Here is a 21,206-nt window from a genome sequence, read left to right as displayed (position 1 = left end):
ATGGCTCCAAGCAGGGGAGGCATAGGGTTAGTAGAAGAGAAACAAGGTTTGAACTATGTGGTACTAGAAGTTAGTCTACGAAAAAGTCTTCCATTCATCAGCTATATAAAATCATAAGGGTTTGGTTCTCGTTGCTGGAACCAAATCAAAAGAAATTTTCTCCTTGAGAACCTTTTTCCAAATTTGCTGGCAATTCTGAAATTTTATATTACATTGTTTATAATTAGTTGTGAAGCTGAAAGAAAAAAAGCCACGTCAAATTGCTGATTATCAGAAACAGATTTTGATCAATGATACTGAAGAAAAGACTAATGTATTTTCCCTTTCTGTCTACAGACAATGATATTTTAAGATCATTGTCATTGAAAAGGTGATGGAGGAATGTGCACCCAAAAGTGTTCAGAAAAGAAAGTATAGAGGTGTGATAGGTAGTTAATAAAAATGTTGCCCTATTTTTCTGGGTTTCATAACGTTTGTAATGATTGTTGCCTTTAACATTTTTTTATTTGTGTTTTTCTATTATTCTATATAAGCTTCATTTTTTTATCTAAACTTACATTCTTTTCTTAAACTTATATAAGCTGCAGGATCCACAGAGCTGGAATTTATTTCTGCCTACTATTTAGCATGGCACCTGGCTCGTCATAGGTGTTCCTTAGACCCTTCTTGAGTGAGTGAATGAATGAATGAATAAAAAATATGACCAAAAGAATTGATCTCCCTTTTTGGACCTTGGTCTCTTAATCTGTAAAATAACAGTAAAATAACAGAGCTAGGTAAGGGGGCTGGAGGGGATATCCAACTGATATTCTTTCAGCTGCTACTGTTGCTAATTCACTGTTTTGAAATTCTCTTTGGTGAGTAGACATCACATTCCACGTGCTGAGTTTGCTTCTGCAATCTTTGCCCCTTGAGTGAGCACCTAACTACTAGTCTGTGTTTTAGTGTTCTAACCTGTTACCTGAATCAAGCAATTTCTGGGCCGTGTGACTCTGTTATTCAGTAGTTCTGTTTCTACCACATGCTCAGACTAGAATGCTTTCATGGAAACCACGGAATCAGATTTTGAGCTCTCTACTTCTCCAACACTTTTGTCAAATCCATTTCTTTAGCCCACTGCCTCATTTCCCCAAAGAGAGTTTAAAATAGGATCTAAAAAAATCTCTCCTGTCCCACACGATTCTTTTAAGGATGAGATGTAATAGCTGAATGAGGATTCAAATTGATGTCTCATCTCCTATTAGCAAATCCAAAACAAAGAATCACACCACACAGAAACCTGGCTAGCTTGTATTTTTTTTTTCTTAAGAACATAATTTAACTCATTAAGCAATCCCTTCATGTCCAATTTTCCATCAACTGAACATCCTACACACTTTTGCTGGGAACATCTGTGACAGTCGAACGCGTTTTTTCCCTCGTGTTTGACTCAATGCTTGTAAGTATCAGACACTTTCCCAGATCCTGTGATATATCTTAGTGCAGTATCAGTGAAGAGATGTCAGTTATGCCTGTATCTTGAATAGTGTCAATCTGAATTAAAAATAGGCCCTTTACCTACTCACAGAGCTCTTAATTCACTGGCTCGTGGTGTCAGTGATGCTGTCCATTGGTGGCTCAAGATCTATAGCTGGATACATCTTCTGCTATTTTAATTTACAGCTTCTTTAGAAATAATTCGTTCTCAACGTAAATGGAAATTCAGAAATATCATTAAAGTGCCTGATTTAATCTATGCACTTCAGTTACACTAATTATTTATTCTAAAATTCCAGTATTTTTCAGGATCTATATTCTTGTCCTACTGTTCACAAGATTTCGTTTTAGCAGAATGGCTTGGATGGAAGAATGAGGATTACATCTTTTTGTATGGTAGAGGTTTAAATATACTTGCGTGCAAACAACATTTCTATAGTCTGGCTCATTTATTCTATGTAGTGCCCATACACAGGGTGACATATGAGAAATTGTCCCACAGTATGAAATCAATCACTGTGCTTTTAGGCCTATGCTTATTAAGAGGCAGTAAAGATTTCTTTCCATTGCCTAGTCTTTTGCAGTAACTTGTTGACCTCGACTTGGTGCTCTGAGTAATAGACATATGCCAGAGGTTGCCAGGGCAGAAAGCCAAGACCTGGGATGAGCCAGGTCTCAGCAGGAAAAGGCCAGAGGAGAGGAAGTCATTTTATAATTTATCAAAATAGGAATACTTGGAGCACAGATTTTATGAAGAACTAAGAATTGCTCTTTTAAAAAATAAAAATATGAAATTCACATTTAACTTTGAAATAAACTCAACAATTTTTTTTTTGCTTTCACCAAAAAATAAGAACAGTTGTTTATCCATTGTCTGTCAGTAAACTACAAAATCTTGTGGTTTTTTTTTTTTTTCCATTCTCTTGGTTAGCTGTGTTGAGGTGAGGCATGGCAAAACATGGCACAAACACAAACAGAAGAGTGTCAGTGTCCAGAGACTTTGTTTCTGATTCCATGATGACTATACAGCAAGTATCAAATATATACCTTCTAAAAAGCTTGTAAAATAGTTTGTATGGAGGCTCAACAAAGGACAGGTGAAGTAGTAGCATCCAGATTTGGATTCATGTCTGCTGGGTACCGGTGAATGCTCAATAAATATTTATTGAATGAATTCAGCGACCCAGAAATGGAGGTCATATCTCTTTTTTGATGCCTGTTCATAGATATTCCCAGCCACTCAAGCTGAAACACATTTACTAGAGTCCTCGTGCCCCCAAAACTCCACCATCACTAAAAGTTTGCTGGGGAAAGCTAGGAACTCCCTTATTTCAAGATTTTATGGTCAAATGATTCAAACTACTGTTTACTTAAGGAAAAAGCAGAACCACTCTTCCCATTCTTTGTTGGCTATATTCCATTCATTATAAAGAAAAATCAGACTATATGGAAGGCAGAGCTACCTTTTCCCCTTGCTTTTGCTTTTCACTTGGAAAGGGGGTGGTGGTCAAATGTTGTATTACACAAACTGTTTTGTATTCTCTCCTCCAGCTCTCTCTGCCTCACTGCAAATGGGCATTTACGGTCCTTGAATCTTTGGATCTGCATTAGTTCTTGGGTGCTAAGACTAGTGTCTCACAGGCAGTTCCAAAGTTATCTTTCATGAGGGGTGCCTGGCTGGCTCAGCTGGAAGAGCGTGTGACTCTTGGTCCCAGGGTCATGAGTTCGAGCCCCATATTAGGTGTAGAGACTACTTACATAGACAAGAAAAAATCAAAGCAAAATAAGACCAAATCCAGTTACCTTTCATGAGAGTGCTAATGATAGCAGGTGCATCACAAATACTCTGGGGGTAGGAGGGAGGAACGATAGAAAGGCAACTCATGCAAAATGATAAAATAGCATTGTGAGGTTCTCGGGTGTTTTTTTTTTTCCTGGAGTTTTGAAGGCCATGTATGATAAATAACGCCCTGAATACCCAACCCTATAAGTTGAGCTTATGTTAGGAATAAATACCTAAATTCACGTGTATGGTTAAACCCCCAACCAGGGAGTCTCATTAGCAAACACATTAATTAGGAACCTGTTTACTTTGCTACTGTCAACAATTGTTTGTTTGAGCTAATCTATTCTACCTTCATTAGAATAAAGCAGCACCAGTTAGTGCACATTTTCATGCACTATCAAATGATCAGAAGAAATTTAGGACTCATCCAGACTTTCTATCTCTACATATCTTCTGATCATTTGATATTTTTAAGCACATGAGCAGGGCAGGTTTATCTTAGTAGGAACTGCAAATGATACTACAAATTATAGTAACCCTCCTGTGGACTGTCATTCGCTCATCATTCATTCATTCATTCATTCCTGTAATTCTGAGGATTAAGGGTGCCCAGGACAATAAGGCTTGGCCCCTGTTTTCACATGCCTTACCATCTAGTGTAAATCAGGAACGTCAGTACGTGCAATAGCGACGACCGCGACCCTGCCATCTTGCGGGTACGAATGAGGGCAGAATTGTACAAGTACCCTAAACCTCAGTGTTCTAAGCCAGCAGCTGGCAAACTACTGCCCAGAGGTCAGATCCAGTCTGCCACCTACCTGTGTGAATGTTACTGGAACACAGCCATGCCCATTTGTTTACTTGTCTGCGGCTGCTGCAACAACAGAATCGAGTGGCTGTAACAGAAAACCTCTAGCCCACAAAGCCAAAAATATTCCCAACTTGGCCCTTCACAGAGGAGTTTGCTGAGCTCTATTCCCATGCCCCCAGAATGTCTGCGGTCCCCCCAGGGTGCTCACATGTCAGTCTCGGTCACTGCCCTGAGGATGTCCTTTGTGGAACCGGGATTTTGCATGTGCCCTTTGAGGGTAGCCTCGGGAGCTGCTGGCCTCCAAACATCCTACAGAAGTGCCACTTCAACAGGGTCATCCAGTGCCGCTGGCCTTGGTGGCCTTGATGCCATAGCGTCACTGCCTCCTCTGCGCTGGCTCCTACGTCGCAAAATGTCCTAGTTGTGGGGATCCCTGGGTGGTTCAGCAGTTTAGCACCTGCCTTCAGCCCAGGGCGTGATCCTGGGGTCCCGGGATCGAGTCCCACGTGGAGCTCCCTGCATGGAGCCTGCTTCTCCCTCTGCCTGTCTCTCTCTCTCTCTCTCTCTCTGTGTGTGTCTCATGAACGAATGAATAAACAAAATCTTTTAAAAAAATGTCCTAGTTGTTAATGGAGAACCAGAAACTTGTCAAACTTCCGGGAGGCTGCCAAAATGGAACAGGGCCAGAGAGCCTCTTGGGGATGTCCCTAATCAAATCACTTGGGCTGGCCTGAGCGAAACTTCTCTGACTGCCCCAATCTGCCAGGATCTTGGGGACAGACAAAAATGATGCTGCATGTTCCTCATCTGCCACCCTCCATTCTACTCCACCTGCTTCGTGCCTGGGGTAATCCTTTATGATTCCTTCCGGGATCACACGAGTAGGCTCCTTTCGCTCTTGATTCCTGTTGGGTTCGGCCAATGGGAGACACTGGCAGGAGACTCGAGGACAGAGAAGAAGAGCAGGTTTATTCCCCAGGACCGTCCCTTACAGGTTGCAGATGGGCAGAGTCTGGCTCCCCTGCTCAGGTCCACGCCTCCCTCCGCCAACGCTGCCAGGCTCTTCCGGCTGTCGGGAGGGCTCACTCGCTTCACCTGTCAGGCCTGGGGAGAGGAGCTGCTTCCCCAGCCCGATACTTTACCATTCCTTTTCCCTTAACTCTTTCCACATCTTCAAACATCGTCCCTTCATTAAGTTCTCCTTAATTTCCCCCTTTGAGGGTGCCATCCGTTCCTGCTGGCAGCTTGACTGCACCCAGAGCCGTTTCCCCAAGGCACTCCCATGTCGGAGGACGACCGGGTTGGAATCAAGCCTTCTCTGTGTCTTAGGCTGTGGCATTGACTCTAAAGTTATTTTCCTCTTGTGGCACCTTCTGCCCTTTCTTGAAATTTGATCCAAGTCAGCGTTCTGAAAAAACTAGAGACTCAAATAGGTACATGGGGGTGGGGAGGGACAAGGATGGAGGACTTTGCCTTATTCCACTTCTTAGTAGCATCTGAGCCCCAAACCCTCCTGGCTGATTGGAGAAAGGTGCCCCCTAGCACCCTCTGTGAATTGCATCTGAGCTCCAGCTTGGCCAGATACAAAAAGGGTCAGGGAGTGGTCCCCTACTCTTATCCCTAGATAGACCTCAGGCCCGGATCTGCTCAGTTCAAAAGCCCTATTTCCCCTATTTCAGAAGAAGTGCGTTAGAGCATCAGGAGGCTCTGAGACTGTGTTTAATCCTAGCAGGCATGCGTAGCTGGGAGGCACCTTCTGGGTGCAGGTTCAGAGAACCCACACATGCTGTGATCCCATTATGGCCTTTGCAAGGCCACGGTACAGAAGCCGAAACAGAAAACACCAGTGCAATACTCAGTCGAGAAGGAACAGTCTGTCAGCAAGGGAAGCCTGGGCAAAAACTTATAAACACCTACCCATTCTGCTCTTAACTGTCTCTCAAGGGAACTTCAATTCTCCTTGATTTCCCAGACCGGCCCTCTGCCCTGCTGCCGGAAGGTTCAGTCTGGAGGTGCCTCTCAGGTTTGCCATTCTGACTGATTTAATTTAGAGAATTTCTCGCTCTTCACATGGCAGCAAGGGTCACGTGGCTTAGCGATTATGTTGTTCAGGAAACAGCTTCTTTACTGCTGTGGTTCTGTAACATTGTTCGAAATTTCCCTTTTTGTGCTATTTTTTTTTTTTTTTTTGCTCTTGGGTCTGAGATTATAAGGTCCTACCCAATAGTCTTATGACTGCATCTTGGAAAACACTCTTTTTCCCCTCAAGTTTTTGTTGCCAAAGGGGATGAGAATGTGTACCTGCACTTACAGAGTGCGTTTCTATCTTCAGAGAATTTCCCATCTCACAGAGACAAGGAGTGGGTCAGGGTTGGAAGAGAATGAGTGGGGTGTTATCTGTAGGCAGCTGTATCAAGGAGAGACAGGTCTTGGTAAAAAGAGGAGGAGGCTTGGAAGGACCCTGGGTGTCATTGCTTCTGACTTTATTTAGAATGTTGAATTCTTCCTGTAATTGGGAAATTAAGGTCGTGTCAGAAACCCTCTCCTGGTCATTGGTTTGATTCTGTTTTCCTGATTTAATAGCACTCCTATAATGGCAGATGCGTTCTACGTACATGAATGTCACAGTGCTCCATGGGGTAAGAATTGTTATCTCAGTTTTCAGAGGAACAGACTGAGGCTCAAAGAATTTGTGTCGCTGGCCCAAAGACGCACAACTCCTTAGAGGTGGTACAGCACCACCTGGATGTGAAAGCTCCGGATCTTGGCTTTTCTTACTCCATGGGGGAAGCTTAGACGGGCTTCCAGTGGGCTGATGATGCATGCCCTGCTCAGGTTTTGAGTTTGTCACAGAATTTTGAAAGAATATTGAAGAATGTGCCCAGGCCTGCCATGGAGCCCCCACTGGTCCTGACTACTGAAGGAGGGTCAGGTGTGGCCACAGTGCCATTCTCTTTTTCTTCCTGCATCTGACCCAGGTGCTTGCCATTCTCTTTCAGATTTTTTCATTAAACAAAAGTGACTTAGGGGTGTCTGGGTGGCTCAGTCAGTTAAGTGTCTGCCTTCAGCTCAGGTCATGATCCTGGAGTCCTGGGATCAAGCCCCACATAGGGATCCCTGCTTGGCAGGGAGTCTGCTTCTCCCTCTGCCCCTCACCTCATGTGTGCCCTCTCTCTCTCAAATAAATAAATAAAATCTTTAAAAAAATAAACAAAAGTGACCCAACAATTAATAATATAACTCAACACTGACAGCATTTTCAGTGAGAAGTCCCCTCTACACGAACACTGCCAACCAGATACGCGGATCCTGTCCGCCTTTTCCTGACACACTTTACTGCTGTTGGTCCCTGCTGATCCCTCCTGCTATTCTGTGACCTGGTGCACAAGGACCAAGTATTCATTTTTGTGTCCCTAGCAGTTCCTGCAATGGTGTAGAACAGAGAGAGTGCTCAATTAGTAGGTCTTTAGTGAAAGCACAGGGTACATATGGTCTGAGGACAGCGAGTAGTCAGCTTTGCTAGTGGACAGGAGGAAGAAGTAAGGCACATGGATTTTATAACTAAGAAAAGGATCTGTAAGGATTTGGTTTGAAAGGCAGAATTGGAATTCTGCATCCGTTTTATTCAGCTCTCACTGCCCCCGCCGCCCCTTCTGCCAGCAGCAGGGAGTAGGGTGAGCTGGTCCCAGGGGCGGGTACAGAAGATTCTCAGTGCCAGCTTTGATCCTTCAGAACTCCATATGACAAATTTGGTGAATATTTTTTGGACGTTTGTGCTGAAGATGATGTTGGGGCCATCCTGCCGGACTTCATTTCTGCAGGCTCCAGTTCAGGCTGCCGGATCCCATTTCAATCAGATCGGTTCTGGCCACTCTAGGGGAGGACCAAATAGAGAGGGAGCTTGAGGAGGGCCCATGTGAAAGTGGAGGTCATAATAGTGAGCGAAGACGACACCACTAAAGAAATGCAATAGTAATTGCCTTAATTACCTTGGGCTACTTGAACAAAATAGCACAGGCTAGGTGCCTCAGACAGCAGAAAAAATTTGAATTGTATTTCCAGTTATTAACATACACTTTGTATTAGTTGCAGGTGTACAATGTAGTGATTCAACACTCCCCCCAAATCACCCAGTGCTCATTGTGGTGAGTGCATTCTTCTTAATCCCCTTCACCTACTTCCTCACCACACCACCTCCCCTGTGGAAACCATCAGCTTATTCTCTCTAGTTAAGAGTCTGTTTCTTGGGTTGTCCTTCTCTCTCTCTCTCTCTCTCTCTTTTTCTTTTGTTCATTTATTTTGTTTCTTGAATTCCACCTATGAGTAAAACCTTAGGTATTGGTCTTTCTCTGAGTGATTTATCTCGCTTAGCATGCTTGGCCCCACCCATGTTGTTGCAAATGGCAAGATTTCATTCTTTTTTATGGCTGAGTAATACTCTATCGACCATATACACCACATCTTTCTTTATGCACTCATCCCTCAATGGACATACGGGTTGCTTCCATAATTTGGCTACTGCAGATAATGCTGGTATCAACATAGGAGTGCACATACCTTTTCCAATTAGTGTTTTTGTATTCAAACAGCAGAGATTTATTTCTCCCAGTTCTGGTGGCTGGAAGCCCAAGATCAAAGTGCGGGCTGATTTGGTTCCTGGCGAGAGCTCTCCTTGGTTTGTAGGTGGCTGGCCTTCCTCCTGTATTGTCACATGATAGAGAGAGACATCATCTTTCTTGTGTTTTTTCTTATAAGGTCCCTAAAATTCCATTCACGAGGGCTCCACCCTCCCGAGTGAATTGTCTCCCAAAGTTGACATTTAAATTTTGGAAGGACACAGACATTTGGCAGAAGTAAAGTGGTAGTGGAAAGAATAATGATAATATCAAATATTTAAGGGTTATTATGTTCTGAGCTTAAAATATATAGCGATCCATTCAACTCCTATAACAACAATGTGAGGTAGATCTAATTTTAAACCCGTTCAGCAGTGAAGACACTGAGGCACACTAAGGCTGAGTCGGTGTCCAAGACTGCACGGCTTATGAACGGAGGAGCTGGGCTTCTAGCCCAGGCCACTGGGCTCTGAGCCCCCTTCCCCCCCACAGCCAGGCTGCTGGGCAGGGAGCGTGCGTGGAACTGGACGGGCACGGGAGAGAGAGGAATTGCAGGGGCTGAGAGGATGGCCGCTCTGGGTGACGGAAAGCACCAAGCCTGGAGTCCAGGGCTGAGCTCCCAGCACCTCTCTGAGCCACGGTTCCCTCAATGGTGCGATGAACTGTCAGGTGGACAGAAGGTGGGTGGTGAATGCACCTAGCGCCCTGCCGGCTGTGCGGCCAGTGCTCACTAGAAGTGGATCTGATCTGTTCATGACATCACTCCGAGCATGGGCTGCCGGGCAGGGGGCAGCCTGTCCCTCTTGCCCAGGGGGGAGCCTCCGGGCTCCGGTGTGTTCAGACGACAATGTTGCCACATTCAGGCTTGGCCCCAGGTGGTGAGTAGGACGCGCCCATCAAGGCAGTGCCTTGGCCCCGGCTACAGGGAGGGCAAACTCCTTGGACCGGTGTGTCCTGGGAAGCATTGTTTCCTTTTATTTGCCTCGTGTTACGCGCTGATAATCTGATTGCGCCAATTGGCATTTCCAACTAATGTAATTACATTTGGAAACTGTTCTAAGAGCCTATTACTAAAGAAATCAAATGTTTCTCCTCTTTATGTAAAATGGGGGAAATAATTTCCCTTAATGTTCATGCGGTGCTTGGAGAGCCTGGGCTTAAAGGAGCGTCTGCAAACACGAAGCCGCACCTCCTGCCTCACCTTGTCCCTGTTGAGAGCCATCACCGGCGCCCTGCCGGCCGCCGTGGGACCTGCTGAGCCATCGGCCACCTGGGCCACGGGGCGCTGACCTGCGAAGACAGGAAACGTCAAATGTCAAATGTCTCCTCACCGCCTCGAACAATAATTCCCTCCACAGTTACGTCAAGCGGGGACAGAGACGCCACCTTCCTTAGGTCCCAGGTAGAGGTGGGCTGGGGCCACCTGCGGCCAGTCCCCCGCGAGGCGGCCGGGCGGGAAGGCGAGGACCCCGACACCCCGCGCCGGGCACCTGCTCCTCCCTCCCGGGGGCGGGGACCCCGCAGGCCCGCGGTGCGGGGACAGCGCAGTGGCTGCGGACTCGGGTGGGCGCCGTGTCGCTGGCGGGGACCCGGGCTGAGCCGCCCGCCGGAGCGCGCGCGGCCTTGTTCTGCTCCGAGCTGCGCCCGCCGCGCCGACCGCGCCCATCCCCGAGCCGGGTTAGGCTGGGACCCGCCGCGCCGCCCTCGCACCTGAACGGACCCAGAGCAGCCGCGTCCGCGGTGGCGGCAGGTGGCCCGGGCCTCCCGGGGTCCGCGGGTGGCAGCCCTGTCGTCGCGCCCCGAGCCCCCAGGCCACACGTGTGCACCGCGTGCCCTGTGCGCCCGCCGCCTCCCGGGCCCGCGCGAGGCCGCAGCGCACACGCCCCATCGTGGCGGAGGAGGCGGGCGGGGCTGCCCACGGGCGGGGGCGGCGGGGGCACCAGGTGGTGGTGGGGACACGAGGCGGGGACACTAGGCGGCGGGGACACGAGGTGGCGGGGGCACGAGGTGGCAGGGGCACGGGGCGGCAGGGGCACGGGGCAGGGGCACGGGGCGGCGGGGACACGGGGCGGGGACACGAGGTGGCGGGGACACGAGGTGGAGACACGAGTGGGGGACATGAGGTGGACACGAGGTGGGGACATGAGGCAGGGACAGGAGGCAGCGGGGGTACGAGGCAGCGGGGGTACGAGGCGGCGGGGCACTAGGCGGCGGGGCACGAAGTGGCGGGAACACGAGGAGGGGACACGAGGAGGGGACACGAGGCGGGGACATGAGTCGGCGGGTACACGAGGCAGCGGGGCCCGAGATGGGGTCACGGGGCGGGGACACGGGGCAGGGACAGGAGGCGGGGGCATGAGGCGGGGACACGAGGTGGGTATAGGGGGCAGGGACACGAGGCAGGGACACGAGGTGGGGACATGGGGCGGGGACACGAGCGCCTGGCTCCTGAGGTCGCCCTCGACGCAGTCCTGAGCCACTGTGCGGAGCAGCCGGGAAAGAAGACTCCAGGCGGCGGGCGGTGCAGGTGCAGAGGCCGAGGCGAGGCGGAGTGCGCGGGACCTGAGCGCCGCGCGGGCGGGGCGGGGCCGGGGAGGACTGGGTGGGGCGGGGCCGTTGAGGACATGGTGGGGCCAGTGAGGACTTGGTGGGGCCACTGAGGACGTGGTGGGGCAGGGCCAGTGAGGACGGGGCGGGGCGGGGCCAGTGAGGACAGGGCGGGGCGGGGCCAGTGAGGACGGGGCGGGGCGGGGCCAGTGAGGACGGGGTGGGGCGGGGCCAGTGAGGACGGGGCGGGGCGGGGCCAGTGAGGACGTGGTGGGGCAGGGCCAGTGAGGACGGGGCGGGGCGGGGCCAGTGAGGGCGGGGCGGGGCGGGGCGGGGCGGGGCCAGTGAGGACCGGGTGCATGCATTCCTGGCGTCACTTCCCTTTCTTGTAAGGACACACCAGGCCAACTGAATTAGGACCCCACCCTTATGACCTCATTTAGCTTTTAAAAGCCTTATATCCCAAATCAGTCATTTGGGGGTTAGGGCTTCAAAATATGAATCTCGAGGAAGCCCAGTTCAGTCCATGAGAGATGGGAATATACTGCTGCTGAAATGACACACTCCTCCTGGCCTGTCCGATGAGATTACTCTTCTAGAACAGTGCTTCTCCTATTTCCCTTCCTTCGTGCTGAAGCCAGGCATGACTGCAGCTGACGGGGGAGTGCCACGTGCCCGGCCGGCACAAAGCCTCTCCCCTGGGCCCACGTCATCTCTGCCCACTGCTGCCTCTGCACTTGGAAGTCTGCTCTTTGCCCGGAGCCTTTGGTTGGCTTCGCCGCCGCTGGCATTTGTCTTGGGTCACTCACGGCGGGAAGGTTATGGGCTACCTCTCTCACCGAGGGACCTGAGTCTACTCTCTCAGGCACTGCCTCCCTGCCCACAAGCAGCGCCCTCCCACCGGGCGCAGTGGGGCTATGCTACGGGCAGGGTTACGTATCCTTTGAGAGAGGAGTTCCTGCTTAGAACGCGGACTTAAAACACACTGAGCAATGCTCAGGATGGTCTCAGTAAGCACTTTCTATCTACTGTGTTACACGAGTGTTGCTAAGCCTCACGGACACAGTGACGCTAAGAGGTCGGGCCTGGTGTGGAAGCCAGTGGGGCTAGGCAGCCACACAGCACAGCCTGAAGCCTGAAGCCTGGAGACCTCAAGGTGCAGCGGTGGGCAAAGAAGAAAGTACTGCCCTGTCTGGGAAGGGTCAAAAAAGGAACAAGGTCCCAAATTCTTTGACACTTCTCCTAATGTGAGACAGAATCTGTGTCCTCTCCCCATGAATCTGGGCTAGCTTGTGACTGTGTTAAATGATAGAATGTGACAAAAGTGATGCTATGTGTATTCTGAAGTTAGGTCATAAAAGGTCATAAAAAAAGACCTGTGGCTTCCATCTTGTTCGCTGGAATACTAAACCTTTACATAGGATGTTTGGTTACCCTATGGCTGTTGTGCCAGAGGGGCCATGAGCAGACTGTCTGCTTGATGGTCCCAGGTGAGGCTCAGCCTTCAACAACCCCAAAAAGTATGCTAGACATCAAAGTGAAGAGGCCATTTGGGAGTGGATCATCTAGTGCTAGTTGCCAGCCCTCCATCATTTGAATCACCCCCAAGTGACATGCCAGACATTTTGGAGAAGAGGAAAGCCGTCCTCACTTGTCCTGCTCTACTCCACTAAGTTTTGGGCTGATTATGCAGCAAGAGAAGTAACTGGAGCAGGGCATCCACAAGAAGGCACTTGGACCAGGTCTTAAGGGATGAGCTCACCAGATGGACACCATGGGAAGCACACACATGCCAGGCGGAAGGGATAACATATGCAAAGGCACACAGAACATTCGAGTCTGTTGTCTGGGGAGTGGCCACCACTGGTACTCAGTTGGAATACAGGCTGGCCAGAAGATGAGGCTGATGTGACACAGACACCAGGTAAGAGGAAGTCTTACATGCCTTGCAAAGCCCTCGCGGTGCTTGATCGCATCAACTCTAAATTTGCCACTGTTCCGCAATTCCTGATGCAGTGATGACTTGTTACCCGTTGCATAACACGTGAGGTGCAGATGTATCTGTAAAGCCACTAAAGCCACTAAAGAAGCCTTTATTTCCTAAGTCATTGACCAGAAGTTTTGATTTTGCTGTTATACCATGTTAATCATGAGTGTTATTGTCTTGTCCTCGAGTGTCCATTTTGTTGTCCCCCAAAAGGAAACGCATAGGTGCCTGCCTTCTGGAGGTTGGGGATCTCCCAAGGGGACAGCTAATTCTCTGTGCTCTCAGACCACCTCTATCACCTTCTTTCCACCCCGTACTTACCATTGCCTTTTACTTTTCATTGGAACAAAAGCCCCTTCCCTCCCTAAAAAGGAGACTCCCCCATCCTGCATTCTTGTTGAGACAATTTTAGAAGCACCTTGCTCTGTGCTGCAGGATATTGTAGTGCGTTTCCATAACATATTTAAGGGCTCACTCCTTAAAACTGTCACATCTGGAGAGCCCTAGATAAGTCAGCAAGGACACAGACGTGATCACTCTCTCCTGCCCCTCGTATTACAGGCAGCTATCAATTCCAGCTCATTTAGACTGATCCAATCCTGGCACCAAAAGCCATTTCCATATTATTACACCAAACTGGAAATTATGGAGGCTGTGTATTCCTCTGCAAAGTCTCCAATTTAGGCTTCTAAGTTAGCACTAGGTTATTAGCGATATGCATCATTATTCTCAAGATACATTCTATCTGCAAAATTTTGTTCTCAAATCCTTTGAAAGATCTTGGCTATGCTGCTCTGACTCTGCGAGGCAAGCTGCACCGTTTATGTTAATGTGCTCTTACCAGGGGCTTTAAAATTAATTTTTGATCATTGATTCCTCGCATTAACAGCCCCCTGATCCTTTCTAGGGGGCAGAGAAACATCACAGACTGAAGGCCCAGAGTGAGTTCGTGGACAAGCTGGAGTTAGGAGGATCGGGGCTTCCATGAAGCGGGACTTCACAGGGCCTCAGAGCGTCTGCGTGGAAGCTAGGCCCATGACCTGACAGGAAAAAAATGAGAATCTTATTTCTATTTTTCTTTTCTCCCGGATGCGGCTTGTTTCAGTCAAATAATTCAATTTTGGAAAAACCAGATATTCAAGTTGAGGAATGATACATGCAACCAGTTCAATTGTTTTGATTGCTTTATTGAATCAAGAAAGTAAACAAAAAAGCTTTGACAATTTACCTGGTTCACAACATTTAACTGCTTGCTCCAGAAAATCTCTAAGGTCTTTGTCCACTGTGAGATCCTATTATTTTGTCATTTTGTCAGTGGAATTAGTTGAATTTAGAGACCAGAGTTCCTCATAGCTAGCTAGAAATGCATGAGTGGGAGAATCTGGTGGAAGAAATGCTTTGCCTCTATTTTATGGTGACATTGAAAATGTGCAGCTTCAACTCACATTTCCTGAGTGTGAACCTCAGATTAAGCAGTTTCATGGACATGGTGTCAATTAATTCTCGTCATAGCCCTGTGGGGTGTGAGCCTCAAGATGCCTGCTTTAATGTGAGGTAACTGAGCCTCAGGGAAGGGGAGTTGGATAAAGTCCTGTGAGCTTCTTGGTAAATTGTAGTGAAGTTTCTAATTAGCTTAAGCCGATGGGTCTCGAGCAGAGGTACCAACTTCACATGGCACTTGTTACCCTTCAAACCCTCAGGCTCTAGCCCCGACGTCCCGAGTCAGAAACTCTTGGGGTGTGTTCCGGGCAAACTGTTCGCCTGAAGCCCTCCAGGTGGTTCTGATGCATGCTCAAGTCTGAGGACAATTTGTTCAAAGGCAAAGTGTGACAAAGACCGAGAAGTACAGATGTTCCTATCTTAAGACAAGGATCTGTGTGTCAAACTCTGAAATTAGAACCGTAACTTGGGATACATTGATCACACCTAAAGCACTGCTTGCTTTTTCAGAAGCCTACATCACAAGTTTTAATTGGGAAGACTCCTCGAATGTTTTTCAAAGGAGATGCAACCTGCAAATCCTTAGTGTACTTAGCGTTTTCTCTTCGGGTATTCCATTTGTTTCAGTTCTTCTTATTTATATTATGGAATAGTTTACTTAAATTGCATTACTTACATATGATGAGAGGGGCACACAATCAAATTTATTCGTTGTCTCGGTCATCCAGATCAGCACCTGGTACATGATAGGTGCCCAATAAATATTTGTGAATGAACGCATAGGACCCTATTAAACCAGAGTCTCCTGTGTATGTGTGTCTATACCTGCTAGGAGAGATAACACATAAATCATGGTATAAATCAGAGCTAAGTGATGAGTCAGACCATTAAGCAAGAGTAGAGGCCGTGGGGATGATTTGCCGAGATTTCTTAGAGTGGTGGAGCTTGACTTGCAGTGGGATTTTCATGGGTGAAGAAAGTTGAAAGGCATTCCAGGTTTTTCAAAAGACCTAACTAACTAAAGTCAAGAAGATGGTAATGTGCTGGGCGTTTGCAGGCCTCCTGGGTTGGAGAGGTGTGCCAGGACAACGTGAAGGTGGGTTTTGAGTCCAAGGCTGTGGAATGAGCAGTTATTTTGAAGGACTGTCGAATGGAGGGATCACAGAGGTGCTAGCTCATGAAAATCAACGTTTAAGCAGGTAAAACTTGAATGAAAGATTCAACACTTCTAATTACAGAAATTCCCAGTATGGTGTGGTATCTCTCTTACGCAGCCCACATGCACATTGTAGACTCACGTTTTGCCTTTGTCCACTGGATTGCCACACTTTGTCGCCTTCAATTCATTACCTGCATACATAGCTTATGAGAAGCAATTAAGTGTATGGAAAGAAAAATAGAGGTCAACAATGTGCTCATAAGCTACATTAATAGAAATGTAGCATATTATTTAGAATAAACATGGTAAAAATACTTAACACAGTACCCAGCTCCAGGCTTTCAGTAAAGATTCACTGTGTTGTTGCTATTACTATTACGTTTTTAAATCACCATTAGTATTCTCCTTGTTGACATTGTTGCTAATGTAAGCTTCATGTTCAGGCCATATGCTTTATGAAAAACATTAAAAGCCTTGCATTCGTTGTCCTCGAGTGTTTTTAGAGGAAGATTGGATAAGACCCCTGGCTGAAAATTTCCAGAAAAATCTGGAAATGTAGAACTGGAGATTGAAAATACCACCACCATAGTCATTAGCACTTTAGACTCTTCCTATAGTTTACAGTAAGTTCATGTTCATTAGCTCTTTTTTATTTTCACATTAACTCTGGAGGATGAATATCATTAGCCCCATTTTATAGATGAGAAAATTAGGTGTCTAGGCATTGCTGTTCACTAGAGATAGGACATAAGCCACATATGTAATTTAAAAGTCTCTGGTAGCCACATTAGAAAAGCAAAAAGAAACAGTTAAAATCAATTCTAATAATATATTTTATTTCACCCAGTATATCCAAAATATTATCATTCCAACATGTAATCAATATGAAAATCATTAAAGAGAGAATTCACATTCTTTTCTCATTTGTTTTGTACTAAGACTTTGAAATCCAGTGAGTATCTTACATTCACGGGACATGTCAGCCTGGACTGACCACATTCAAGTGCTCAATAGCCTTAGTTGGCTACTGGCTACCAATTTAGATAATGCTGGTCCAGAGGACAGAAGTGGGAATGAAAATAAATGCCCTGAATAGTCAGAATAATGCCCACGACTTAAAGAACTATAGAGACACTTAGAAAGACCTTTGCTCCTGATGTAATAATGCTTGTAAACTAGAATAACCATAAAAATGAAACAAACAAGACAAAAAAGAAAATGACTTTGTGCCTTTCAATACGAATGTGTTCTGGTGTCATATATATATATATATATATATATATATATATATATATATATGTTTTTAAATGTTAGGACAAGTATGGAAAAGAAACAGTTTGAGCCATTTCCAGCAAAATGTCTGCAATAGAGAAATCAGAGTGAGTTGTACTTCTCGCAACCCTGACAACAGAATCAGAACTTACATCATTTCAGACATTTTCAGAATCATCATACTTCAGGGGACAGAACCTGACGAATGGAGAGGGATTGAAATCTAGAGGATGTGATAACATCTTCTGATAAGCAAGTCTCAAATCAACCCCCAACTGCTATCTGCCTTTAATGGAAGTAGCCCTCACTCATTATCAATAATGCAGGCATGTGATAGTACATGCAAATATGTTGTGTGCATTAAGATGAGAATTTACATGGAAATATGTACATATTAAAACCAAATGAAAAATGATATATATCCAATTGCCAGAGTTTATTTAATTGGAACTGATGGTGAAGTATGAGGCTTTTATTATAAACATTTTAATGCAAATATTTAAATTACTCAGGAACAGAGATTCTCCCAAGAATTTTATTTAGAACCCTTTAGGGAACCACCAATATCCTTTCAAACCCTGAAGAAAGGTTAACCCGAGGCCCCGGAGGATGTGAAGCTCCATTGGTCTACATGCTGCCATGAGAAATGCACCAAAGTCGCCAAGACCTTTGGATCATTTGTCACTCACATTACACTGCTGCTCTGGGCCATTTTCACTTTTACTTCACACCTGGCTTCTAGAACAACCATGCACAAGTTAAAATAGCTATCTACAAAAGGGAGTAGAGATGCCCTTAGCAGCTTAGGCAAGGTAAGGTGAGTATGACATGAATAAAGAGCTGATTGCTGGACAACACATGCTTTCAAATACTTTCATGTCATTTTCACTCATCACCTATCAACTATTTATTTATATATATATTTATTTATTTATAAAGATTTTTATTTATTTATTCATGAGAGAGAGAGAGAGGCAGACACATAGGCAGAGAGAGAAGCAGGCTCCCTGTGGGGGGCCCGATGCAGGACTCCATCCCAAGATCACAACCTGAGCCAAAGGCAGATGCTCAGCCACTGAGTCACCGAGGTGCCCCGACAATTTATTATTCAAAGGGAAGTTCCCTAGTTAGGGTAAATCTCAATCTTAGATTTTAGAGCAGTCATCCTTATACTTTTAGGCTTTTAAAAGCTAAAAAAAAAAGAAAAAGAAAAAGAAAAGAAAGGAAAGGAAAGGGGAAAGGAAAGAGGAAAGGAAAGGAGAGGAAAGAGGAGAGGAAAGAGAGGAAAGGAAAGGAAAGGAAAGGAAAGGAAAGGAAAGGAAAGGAAAGGAAAGGAAAGGAAAGGAAAGGAAAGGAAAGGAAAGGAAAGGAAAGGAAAAGAAAGGAAAGGAAAGGATAATACGTCCTCTGCCCAGGAAAAAAAATTAATATATACACAAAACCTTACCCGTAATTTAAAGTACTTTACTGCTAGAATCCATCCACTGCCATCCCTGAATCTGGCTTGCAGTCTAGATGTAGAAAGAAATCCACTTTTAAGAGTCCCTTGCTATAATGTGTGCTGCTGGGTCTATTTGGCAGAATGAGAACCATTGATCAGAATGCATTTAGATGTGACTGCTTTCCCAATTATGAATTGTAATTACACAGGATGTAAACACGGGTTTAAGTGGTTGTAAAACTGCTCCAATGCTTGTCACACTATTAATTTAATAAACCAAATATTTAGCTGGGGTCTCCATAATTAGGCATCAACCAACTGAAGGATTCTTGCAAACGTCGACAATCCCATATTCGGCCCCATCTCCCCCCCACCCCCCACCTTCCACCCCAGGAGGGAGAAAAAGAGATGGGAAGTGATGACACTAATCTCTGCCTTTAGGTGTTTATCACACCATGAGAGCCGAAACAATTACTCAGGGCTTCACGGGGTAGGCACGACTGGTAAATTCCAACATGCTATTTCCTTGGAGAGTGTTTTCTTGCCGCGTTTCACAGGGGCAGAGGGAAAACCATTCCCCCACAGGAGCGGCCCTCCTTCCCAGCACAAATACAAACGAACAAAAATGACATTATGTTCTTGCCTGCCTGGGGCAAAAAGAATCACCTATTCTTAACAGGACTTCAGGTGTGTGATTTTCTGCCATTTTCCTTCCTTTGTTAGATTAGAATGACTGCTCTTTGTGAGCGCAAAGCTGTAATGTGGTCCTATCAGGGCAGGGCGCTGGAGGATGCACACCCGGCACATTATGTCTTTAACGTACCTTGACACCTTCTTGCCAGGCAGGAATTGCAGTCTATGCAGACAGATGTAGGAGAGGTAGTAATTATTTTTTCTCTCTTCCAGTCAGTTTCCCCCCCCCCCATACAATTCATATTTCGCTAATTAGATAATAGTTAAAAGTGATGCCTCTGAAAAACTGGGACTATGTTAAGAAAATGGGTCTTATTTTTACTTCCAATTCTCTGCAGTTGGCTTCAGCCAGCCTAGCTACATCTTCAGTGTTAACATAATTAGGTCTCATGGAATAATGGCCCATTTTACCAGCTATCATTTAAGGTTAATAAAACCATCACATCATTTTAAATGTTACTACTCCATTTTAATTCATCCATCAATTAAAAACAGCTCTTGGGTGACGGGAGAAAGTAGAAGAAGGATTAGATGCCCGACTGTACAAATGTAAACACTCCCTAACATCACTGAAGTCTTCTCGATAGGCTTTTTCAGGACCCACTCTAAAAATGTGTTAGGAGCGGAATTTTTCTGCCACAATTGATCTCGAATAATTGCATATTAAAATATTAATATGACTTTTTCACAGAGGTTGTTTTCTCATCTAGCTAAATGCAATAATTTGATTTATACAAGGGATAGATCTGTTTCTTAGCTATTTGATTCTTCAGATGCAAATGAAAGATAGTATGTGAGTCACACCTTCCCAGGTGTTGTGAAGAGTAAAAGTTGTCCATGTTCCCAAGATTTTGGTGAAAATTCAAAATGTGATAGTTGGCATTCTTAATTCTTTCTGATATTATATTATGTTTGTGTGTAGTTTATGCCGGGATTTTGTCGGCATCTGTTTTAGGTAACCAAGGGGAAAGACTACCGTTAGTGGAAAAAAGTGAAAGTGTAGTTAAAAGCGAAAAGCTCTTCTCTATGGAACTGGCCCGAACTGTAGGACTATTTGTGCCAGATCAACATTTGATATTTCTTAGAAAGAAAATGGATTAGAATCTAGTCCTGATTTCCTGAGGCCAAGAAGGAATTGTTCACAGCCAGACATTTGAATCAAAATCTGGGGATAGTCCTTACCTCATTCTTAATATATCATTTTCATTCTTATATATCATTTCATTTTTTCAGTCTTATAAAAGAATGTTTTTCATTCTTATATATCATTAAGGCTGTCTAGTTGGATTTTCAAAAAACAAAATTCCTACAAATTATTTATGTTGTCTAACATGTGGCTTGGTTGCTACCACCCTTCCCATCCTTACCAAGAAGACTGGGAATACACATGGCAGGGAAGGAACTCTAGATTTCTGAGGCTGAAGCTTCAAATTGCCCCAGATGGTAAGATACGTAGAGTCCCATAAGTAACAAATATATGGAACATGTAGTTCAAAGTTCCCACAGATGCTGTGCAAGCCTGTGAGCAGAGAAACTGTTGAACAGATGTTTTATTTAGTCTTCAGCAACAGGTGACGTATGACAACCCATATCCCATAGAGCACAGAGCACCCATTTCGGAGTATGGGGCCTTCACAGCCTAGTAATACTGGATCACTCAGGGTGGAGAGAGAAGGCGTTGAGACAAGAGATCTGACCTCCAGGTTGCCTCACAGCTGCCCTCTGTCCATCTCAAATTTCTTATAATCCGGTAAGGCCACCCGCAGCACAGGTCTGAGAAAAGGTGCGGGGAGCATTCAGTACAGGCCCGCGCCTTCTCCCAACCTGTGCCTTCCTGTTACCTGGGTGAGGGACCTGTGCCAACTTAGCGATTTAATTCAAGGGCACCTTGTGCAGTGTTCATGTCCGGGCAGATCCACTAGATGGGGGCCAAGACAAAAGTACCAACGGAAGCCCATGTGCCATATGGGGAAATAGT

The 21,206-nt window shown here is 46.0% G+C and overlaps 1 long non-coding RNA gene across 1 annotated transcript; it reads right to left on the bottom strand.

The window, feature by feature from the left end:
• Positions 1 to 7,666: 7,666 nt before the first annotated feature.
• On the bottom strand, positions 7,667 to 10,034 carry LOC140637589 (uncharacterized). Its single transcript, XR_012034674.1, has 3 exons — positions 9,891 to 10,034; positions 8,631 to 8,772; positions 7,667 to 7,946 (listed from the first exon to the last, which is right to left on the bottom strand). It is a non-coding gene; the product is annotated as an uncharacterized lncRNA (long non-coding RNA).
• Positions 10,035 to 21,206: the final 11,172 nt, after the last annotated feature.

Source organism: Canis lupus, chromosome 8 (assembly GCF_048164855.1).
Source record: "Canis lupus baileyi chromosome 8, mCanLup2.hap1, whole genome shotgun sequence".
NCBI lineage: Eukaryota > Metazoa > Chordata > Mammalia > Carnivora > Canidae > Canis > Canis lupus.
This window is presented reverse-complemented; position numbering and strand designations above follow the sequence as displayed.